The following is a 7288-nucleotide window of genomic DNA, read 5'->3' as shown; positions in this document are numbered from 1 at the left end:
CATAACTGGGGTAATATTCTTCTAATCAATAAGGATCTTGGGGTCAATTCTAGTGTCCGATACCACCCGTCGGCTTTGACCAATGACGTAATATTAGATGTTATTTTGTTTGTGCCGCAGATTGCTGTCGATGAACGTTAAATGATTTCTCTGGACTTCCTCGTTACGCGCGTATATTAAAAATTCGATGTAGATTGTTTTGTTTTCATCTCGTAATTTGTTTTAGGCATCTTTTGTTAATGAAAGTAGTCGTGATTTATAAGTAGTCGTGATTTATAAGGTTTTGATTTCTCACGCCGTTCGTTATGGATAAGTCATTTGTTTTTCCTGCGAAAATCCTGCTTCAGAAAATGAGTGACCGTAAATTAACTATAAAATTTCTGCAGTCATTGGGCGTCATCGTTGAACTTTGCAAGTGCAGTGTCTGTGGAAATTATGTGGGTTTGACGAAGGTTGCGTTATCACGAACTTCCGACGTATACATGTGGAGATGCTGAAAAAATAACAAATAGAGATCTATACGCGGGGGGACGTGGTTCGAAAGATCGAGGCTGAATTTAGAAGCAATTGTCATTCTAACCTACTATTTTTGCTATGACTATTCTTGCAAATCTGTCATGCACGAAGCAGGGGCTTCGTGTGGCACTGTAGTCGACTGGTTTTTGTAGAGAATTCTGCGGGGAATTTATGAAGTATAGGAGGTCATTGGGGGCAGCCAGGGGTTATAGTTGAAGTAGAAGTCACATTTTGCAAAGATAAAGTACGAAAGGGGCTACGAGGTTGTTGAGCTTTGTGTTTTTGGAGTAGTACGTTTCTGGAGTAGATTGTGCTGATGTTGTATTTAGGCTTGTACCAAATCGGAACACTGGACTCGCATTCGGGAGGACGACGGTTCAATCCCGTCTCCAGCCATCCTGATTTAGGTTTTCCGTGATTTCCCTAAATCGTTTCAGGCAAATGCCGGGATGGTTCCTTTGAAAGGGCACGGCCGATTTCCTTCCCCATCCTTCCCTAACCCGAGCTTGCGCTCCGTCTCTAATGACCTCGTTGTTGACGAGACGTTAAAACAACACTAACCTAACCTAACCTAACCTAACCTAACCTAACCACTAACCAAATCGGACAAAGGAAGTCTTGACATCTTTAATAGACGAATATGTGGAAGAAGGTTCTGTAGTCACGTGGGATGGGTTTGCTTCATACAAGGGGTTATCATCATTTGGTCGTGAATCACAATATTCAGCTTAAAGATTATAAGACGGGTGTATGTACTAATACTATCGAGGAATATTGGGGGGGGGGGGGGGGCTGTGGGCTGTGAAATCTGTTGTCGGGCGGGGAAAGCAAAGGATTTCAGTGTTGCAAGGCCATTTAGATGAATACCGTCTGAGGAAGAGTATTCCTAAAGGTTATTGTTTATTTCTTGCACTTATGAAAGTAGCCAGCAAAATGTACAAGTCTCGTTTTGCTAGTTAGGTGTTGGTGGGTCTGGTACTTCTGTCTTGTTTTACTTTATGTTTGTTTATGTTACTGTATTGTGCGAGTGATACTTTTTTTGTTTCTCTGGAGGGAGGTTTTTCTGTCGTTTTAATATTTTTTGGTTACAATGGTGGGCCGAGGGGTATTGTTGTGACTTTGCCGGAGGGTTAATGTGATTGACTCATGATTTCATTTTTTTATTTTTTTAAAATTTTGCGTCCGATTGAGGGCGGGTGGTAGGGAAGAACTGATTTGGGTGGTACCTTATTCGTGCCTGGCAGTTTGTGTTTCTTATTACTTTTTTTCATCAGTTATTCTGGATTTTCCTTCTTCCGTTGCAGTTTGACCTTCTAACATTATTATTTCTTGTTATGTCCTTATTTCGTTCTTGTCAGTGTCCATCTTTCACTCCTTTGGAAGTTCATAAGTGGTAAGTTTCTTTTTATGTAGCCATTTTTATGCTTTCCTTTTTCATGTTTCTGCTAGAGTTTTTTTTATTTTTACTGTCACTCCTGGTGTATCAATTTTACCGGGTGTTACTTGGAGCTACTGTAGCTGGTGTGACTTTCGTGTAGTATAGTTATCGGTTGCAAGGTTTGGTCATTTTTGCGTTTTATTTCTTTGCGTGTGCAGTAGTGTGTGTAAAGATTTTCGTTTTTTTAAAGTCTAGTCGTATTCTATAGTTCACTAACAAGATCGTTTTTAAGCACGTTTCTGATATGTTATAATATTTTTGCGCAACAAACAATAATATTGGAATCGGTAACTAGAAATGACCTCCTACATAGGTTGCTTCTAGTTACCGATTCCAGCTTTTCGACGGTTCATTATTTAGGTCGTTTTTGCAGTACGTGTGGAAAATATAATATACGCACTCGTAATTGCTTTCGTGTTCTTATTTATTTCAGTCGTATTCAACTCGTTGAAATGAAATTCGCACGTAAATAATAGTCGCTTTAAATGTATTATTTTATGGCATGCTACATTCGTTTGTTTACGAATACGATCCGTTCCATTCATAGATTGTCTATTGCAGCATCTTTGCCTCACGTATGACGTCATTGGTCAAAGCCGACGGGTGGTATCGGACACTAGAATTTATCCGGATCTTGTATTAAACACATCTCCAAGGTAGCCTAAGTTCTTCCTGAGCGTTCAAGCTATCTCCTTACCATACTTCATCGAAATCGTTTCAGCAGTTTAGTAATAATAAACTTAAAGACCATGCATGATGCGGAAGTTTTTCACGCATCTCGGTGTTTTTGACGTCATATATCCTGAACTATATGTAGTAAGGAGATATAATTTTACAGGTACATTCAGTGGTACTTGTGAACACTGTCTGCAAAATCTGTCACGAATACCGTTAGTAGCGTTAGTAATAAAGAAGTAATAAATTAAAACGTCATGCCTGATCCAAAACTGAACAGCGAAAATGCAGTAAGAGATATTTTTTTTTCCTTCGATGATTACATGTGAGATAAAAGCGAGTAAAACTTTCTTAAAGGTTTGAACTTACGTGTAAAGTTTGTTGCAAGTCACTAATTGCTCTCGCTCTCAAATACTGGTTGAATAAAATCTGGGTATTCCCGCGTCGTGCCCTACACTTCTTATTCACTCCCACCCCTATCTTATTAATAGGTAGGTGTTTCTTACCCCCACAGCGGTTCCTACGAGACACTAAGTTCGATTTACATTGGTCCAGTAGTTTCGGAAGCGATGTGAAACATACGTTTTTATAACTTGTATATTCTTTAACGATGTTTAATAGTTTCTCTTCAATAAAATGTATTTGCCAATGCAGGAAATTCTCTATGCCGTTTTATATTTAATACTCTGGAATGCTTTATGTACAGTGAGGAGACCCTGCCCGGCTTAGTGCAGCAACTCGATGTGGCATGGAGTCAACAAATATTGAGCCATGCTATCTCTCTCTGCAGCTGTCGATAATCGTGAAGCTGTTGCCGGTGCACGATTTTGTGCACGAACTGACCACTCGATTAAGTCCCATTTAGGTGGAATTCATGTCGGGTGGCCAAATCATTCGCTCGAATTTCCAGGATGTTTTTCAAACCAGTCGCGAACAACTGTAGCCCAGTGACATGGCGCATTGTCATCTGTAAAAATCCCATCGTTGTTTGGGAACATGAAGTCAATGACCGTCTGGAAATGGGCTCCAAGAGGTTCAGTTAGGCCAGAGGACCCAGTCCATTCTTTGTAAACACATCCCGTCACACAGACACCACCAGCTTTCACAGTGCCTTTTGGCATCATGGGTCCATGGCTTCATCGGGTCTGCGCCTCACTTGAACCCTACCAACGGCTTTTATCAACTGACATAGAGACTCATCTGACCAGGTTACGCTTTTCCAGTCGTCTAGAGTCCAACCGACGTGGTCACGAGACCAGGAGAGGTGCTGCAGACATTGTCGTACTGTTAGCAAAGGCATTCAAGTCGGTTGTCTGCTGCTATAGCCAATTAACGCCAAATTTCGCAGGACTTGCATAAAGCATACGTTCGTCGTACGTTCCATATTGATTTCTGCTGCTACTTCACTCAGTGTTGCTTGTCTATTGTCACTGACAACTCTACGAAAACGCCGCTGCTCTGTGTCTTTAAGTGAAGGCCATCTGGTTATCACTGTTAGGCCATCTGTTAATGTTTATCCATGGTGAGAGGTACAGCTTGAAATTTGATATTCTCAGCCCACTCTTGTCACTGTGGGTACCGGAATATTGAATTTCCTAGAGATTTCTGCACGGGATGTCCCATGGGTCTAGCTCAAACTACTATTCCACGTTCAAAGTCTGTTACTTCCGTCGTGTGGCCATAATTTCGTCGTAAACGTTTTTTACATGTATTATTTAAGAACAAATGAGAGCTCCGCCAATGTACTCATTTTTATAACTTATCTACGCAATACTACCGCTATTTGTATGTCTGCTGTTACAACTCAGAAGGCCGGCCGGTGTGGCCGAGCGGTTCTTGGCGCTTCAGTGTGGAATCGCCCCACCGCTAAGGGCGCAGGTTCGAATCCTGCCTCGGGCATGGGTGTGTGTGATGCCCTTAGGTTAGTTAGGTTTAAGTAGTTCTAAGTTCTAGGGGACTGATGACCTCAGATGTTAAGTCCCATAGTGCTCAGAGCCATTTGAACCATTTGAATAACACAGAAGAGTGAGCGCTTGAAAATTAGAAAATTTTATCAAAACTCATTCACCTTACTACGAGAAAAGTGCGGTCACAGCAGAGGCAGAGACAGAACCAGGAGTAAGCAGTATGTACAAGTGGGTCAGGCCCCAGCACGTTACAACACCGTGCCGAGAGAGAGAGAAAGAGAGAAGAGAGAGAGAGGGGGGGGGGGGGAGAGAGGACGAGCTCAGCAGAAAGTAGCACGGCACAGAACGCCAACGGACAACTGACGCGCATCTACGTTAGCTTGTAAGAGACATCGAAAGCATCTATTTCGTAAAAACCATTACCAGAGAGCCTACACAGCAGTTAAGAGCCTGTTAAGTGAATATAGCAGCATAAGAAGGACACATACGGTCAATACAAACCGAGCATTGTGTCATAGTTCAGCTCTCAAGGAGTTGATCATTGGGATATATGGCGTTCACAGTAACAGCACTCGATTCCGTGATTACGATACTGCAAGTATCAGATACTTTAGAACAGTCTACGAACAACATCGTGGAGTGCTGAGAGCGCAGAACTTCAGCGCGGAAACAGGCAGCAAGGCCTCGTGGAATCCACATTCCTGTTCAACACTTAGCCGCCTCCGGTGGGAAGCAAATCGACCGATCGCAGGACTTCCGACAACACCACATTGCGGCTGGGTCATCAAGGGTCAACACAGAATTCGGAGTGGGATTGATCACACTCCAGCAGCTAGAACGAGACCATTCGTGCTGGACCATAGCGGCGCAGGCAGCGCGCCACAGTGCGACGTCATTCTCTCTTCGCCTGGGCCTGCAGACGAGGAGCTGCCCCGGCAAACATCAGCAACTGAATGAGGCATACAAGGCCGGTGTGGAACAAGGCGATCGTAAACATGGTTAATAAATAACTGAACTTGTGTTACTGGCGTCAGAGACGCTTCACAGGTACTCAGCTGCTGTCCTCACTTCATGCAGAGGAGTCTCCGCTCGGCCCCTCCGTAAACTGTTGTCAGAAGTGTGCACTCCGACGCAGTCGTCTGAGAATTTGGCATAGGAAGTGTTCGACTCCAGCGCCTGGAATTCGGACGCAGCGGTTTACCTCTACAGCGTCCATACTGAGCAGCAGCAACCGCAACGCGGTGAGAACAGAAAACATTTTCTTTCTTTCTGATGGGGCAGAATTTAGGCGTATTGATGGATGTGCTACGTCAAATGTATCTAACACAAAACCAACTGAGCCAGCTGATTTATCAGACTTTAGAGACAATTGTAAAGAAACGTACTCGGTACCAGCGAGATGTGCTATTTGTATTTTAATGGGTCATAGTGAACCATACATAAAGTTTGTAACGGTAAGTTGTTCTACTTGTAGACGGTATGGTCATGCAGCACAGGCCTGTATTGAGTGTAGCTGGGTGATGATCAGGCAAAAGTAGTAACTGACTCTCGTTTCGTACAAGGTAAATGGTATTTTTCCTGTTTGGTGTATCTTGGAGATATTTTTGGTATACATACAGGATAGTGGTAATTTGCGCAAATATGCTAGACACAATGTGAATTACTACTAGTGATAGTATAACCGCTTGTTAGAGAAAAATGCTCAACAGAAGTTACGTCATGAGGAATGGTGGCGCAGTTAGAATCTTTGTGGGCCGCGCGAGATTCACAGCCGGGTTCGAGTGAATTTAAATCGTCAGTAGCAATTCTCCACCTTTCAGTAGATTTTTTAATAGCTAACCCCATCACGGCAACGGCCTTGCCACAGTGGATACACCGGTTCCCGTCAGATCACCGAAGTTAAGCGCTGTCGGGCGTGGCCGGCACTTGGGTGGGTGACCATCCGGGCCGCCGTGCGCTGTTGCCATTTTTCGGGGTGCACTCAGCCTCGTGATGCAAACTGCGAATAGTAGCGGCTCCGGTCACAGAAAACCATCGTAACGACCGGGAGAGCGGTGTGCTGACCACACGCCCTTCCTATCCGCATCCTCAGCTGAGGATGACACGGCGGTCGCATGGTCCCGATGGGCCACTTGTGGCCTGAAGACGGAGTGCTTTAACCCCATCACACCCTTCCCTGGCAAAATAACAGAGGACGTCATTATATTCATTAATAATGTGTTGGCTACAGCAAGAATGTGTAATCGCTCAGCTGAAATTACTCTTCGGATGGCTTACGGGTGAATCCAAGACACATGTGATGTATCATGAGACACTGAGCACAGCAAGTACATTTGAGCAGTTAACTGAAGGTTTGCGTCAGAAATACCATTAGCAAAATAGTGCCAGGTTTTTTTAGGGAAAAGTTGAGTGGATTCACACAGAAGGCAAATGAGACTAGCGACTTTTCCAGACTCCGTAAAATAAATGCGCAAGCATATAAATTGACGAGAAATTCCGACGCGGATCGCGTCATAATCAAGGAGTTAAGGAACAGATCAGTCGACGTGGTTTTGCTAGGAATTCCTCAGGAGATTTCACAAAGAATTTGAATGGAAAATCCAGAGGGTTTGGCTGCAGCGCAGCGTATTGCCACACGTCTGCACGAGATAGATATTGCTATACGGGTACGCACTGATAAGCGACTTTTTACTTCTGAAAATAATTGTTATTGTTGTGGGAAGAAAGGGCATTTGAAGCCGCAGTGCAATCA

At 43.7% G+C, this 7288-nt stretch overlaps 1 pseudogene; it reads left to right on the top strand.

The window, feature by feature from the left end:
- Window positions 1-6384: 6384 nt before the first annotated feature.
- On the top strand, window positions 6385-6502 carry LOC126253811 (5S ribosomal RNA; annotated as a pseudogene).
- Window positions 6503-7288: the final 786 nt, after the last annotated feature.

The sequence above is a fragment of the Schistocerca nitens genome, chromosome 4, assembly GCF_023898315.1.
Source record: "Schistocerca nitens isolate TAMUIC-IGC-003100 chromosome 4, iqSchNite1.1, whole genome shotgun sequence".
In the NCBI taxonomy this organism is placed as follows: Eukaryota; Metazoa; Arthropoda; class Insecta; order Orthoptera; family Acrididae; genus Schistocerca; species Schistocerca nitens.
This window is presented reverse-complemented; position numbering and strand designations above follow the sequence as displayed.